The sequence below is a fragment of the Seriola aureovittata genome, chromosome 24 (assembly GCF_021018895.1).
Source record: "Seriola aureovittata isolate HTS-2021-v1 ecotype China chromosome 24, ASM2101889v1, whole genome shotgun sequence".
In the NCBI taxonomy this organism is placed as follows: Eukaryota; Metazoa; Chordata; class Actinopteri; order Carangiformes; family Carangidae; genus Seriola; species Seriola aureovittata.
The window spans coordinates 11,886,042-11,888,541 of NC_079387.1; the positions used below are offsets into that span (position 1 = coordinate 11,886,042).

Consider the following 2,500-nt stretch of genomic DNA (forward strand, 5'->3'; position numbering starts at 1 on the left):
CTTGGTTTCCTCTGAATTAGATTTTAGTGGTTACAAAAATAACCCGAGCTCCAACATGAGTCTCTCTGTCTTTACCTGTTCAATACTCAACAATCACCTGCATCATACACCTGCGTCAGGTGATAGTGCCGTGTGTTAATATGAAATAAAAGAAGATTTTTATACATTTTTGCTCATAAAGTTGGAATAAAATATTTTTTTTTATATTTTTTTAGCGCCAAACAAATGTTATGCATGAATTCATTTCACCTGGGTAATTGGGAAACATAATGTGATCATTACACCTGGACAAAAGTGATTACTGATGCGGAGGAAAACAATATTATTCCAACTTTATGGGCAACAGTGTATATTTCTTTATGAAGGAGGGTTTCTGTCGGGAGGTCTGACAGGAAGAGGAGGAGGTCGTCGGGGTATCGTGGAAGTTTAAAGGCTCGGCGTCGTCATGGAGAAAGACGGTTTAGAGATGCTCCTGTATGTGGAGACTGGAGCATGACGGCGCTTGTTTTCCTGTTTAGTTCCAGGCAGACGTGTAAACACATGCAAATAATGTGACTCAGCATGAGTCAAACTCCCACACTGACGCCCGGGGGAGAGGGTGGGGGGGGCTCCTCGTTTTCTTCCTCTCGGTGTGGAGATGTGTGAAGACACGACCTCTCAGGGGAAGTGTCGGGGAGGGAGGGATTGTCTTCTCGTGATGTCACGGCGTCGTGCTGCGTCTCATCTGAAGGTGGAAATATTAAAACACCTTTAAACAATTTAAACACTCTCTGCTGTTTGATTCTTTCTGACGCTAGAAATCCAGCTCCAAACTCAGTCTGTAAACAAAGATGGCCGCCCCCTCCGCCACGTCACACACAGGTGTCTGAAGCTCACAGTGAGCTGCTCCACCGTCACCATCTGGGCAGCACCAGACTCCGCCTCTAACTCCCAGCTAATCCAAATATGGGCAAAGAGGCGGGGCTTGTGGAGAACTAGAATTTAAAAATTAGAATATTGACAGATTTATTCCTTGTTTCTTTCTTACCTCGTTTCTTTCTTGCCTCGTTTCTTTCCTCTGTTTCTTTCTTCCCTCGTTTCTTTCTTGCCTCGTTTCTTTCCTCTGTTTCTTTCTTGCCTCGTTTCTTTCCTCTGTTTCTTTCTTCCCTCGTTTCTTTCTTGCCTCGTTTCTTTCCTCTGTTTCTTTCTTCCCTCGTTTCTTTCTTGCCTCGTTTCTTTCTTCCCTCGTTTCTTTCCTCCCTCGTTTCTTTCTTCCTTTGTTTCTTTCTTCCCTCGTTTCTTTCTTGCCTCGTTTCTTTCTTCCCCCGTTTCTTTCCTCCCTCGTTTCTTTCTTCCCTCGTTTCTTTCTTCCTTCAATTCTTTCTTCCCTCGTTTCTTTCCCCCCTCGTTTCTTTCTTCCCTCGTTTCTTTCCTCCCTCGTTTCTTTCCTCTGTTTCTTTCTTCCCTCGTTTCTTTCCCCCCTCGTTTCTTTCTTCCCTCGTTTCTTTCCTCCCTCGTTTCTTTCCTCTGTTTCTTTCTTCCTTCGTTTTTTTCTTCCCTCGTTTCTTTCCCCCCTCGTTTCTTTCCCCCCTCGTTTCTTTCCCCCCTCTCTGTTAATCATTGTAATTATCGTCCTGATTGGAGCTCACTGGGAAAACTCAGCAGGGACATGTGTGTGTGTGTTTACTGTGTGTGTGTGTGTGTGTGTGCGTGTGTGTGTGTGTGTGTGTGTGTGTGTGTGTGTGTGTGTGTGTAATTCAATTCACTGCAGATTAAAGTGAAGGAGAGCACGAGGGATGGAGGGAGGGATGGAGTGATTGAAGGTTATGGAGGAAGAATAATATTCTCCACATGTACTCCGTGTGTGTGTGGTGTGTGTGTGTGTGTGTGTGTGTGTGTGTGTGTGTCAGTGGCTTGTGCCGTTTTGACAGCTGCTGCACCGGAGATTTCCTCAGGGCAGCGAGGACGCACACACCAAAACACACACACACACTGTCTGTCTCTCACGCGCTCTCTCTTTTTCGCTCGACCCTCCTCCTCCTTGTTTGAGTGTGCTGCGCTAGAAAACACACACACACACACACACACACACCTCCGGGGCAAAGCTCGCATCCTGTTTGCCGATGCGTGGCGGCGAGCGGCTTCGTTTGACAGACGCACACACATCACACACACACAGACACACCGACACACACACACACACATTAACACGCACACGCTGTCTGGCTGCTAAGCTGTGGAGACTGTTGCCGTGGCGTCAGCAGCTCAGCGATGCAGATTCTGCTCTTCATTATCCTCATTTAGAAAATACTGAAAAATTAAATTCATTAAGCATCAATTAGGAAAAATATCAAATGATAATGTTTATAATATAAATATTATATATAAATAATAATATGTTAAAATGTAAAAATATGCAACAATACCGTGGTGTGACACGATTCATTGTTAAAATGAAACTTGAATCACCTCCCTGTGAAGTCTTGAGTGATGGCTAAAAGTGTTTGTGAGGTCACCCTGA

General features: G+C 44.9%; 1 protein-coding gene across 1 annotated transcript in view; it reads left to right on the top strand.

Moving 5' to 3' along the window:
• Window positions 1-2,500, top strand: part of LOC130165404 (BCL-6 corepressor-like) — a 34,171-nt gene that overhangs the window by 19,583 nt on the left and 12,088 nt on the right. The gene's annotated exons all lie outside the window — the stretch shown is intronic.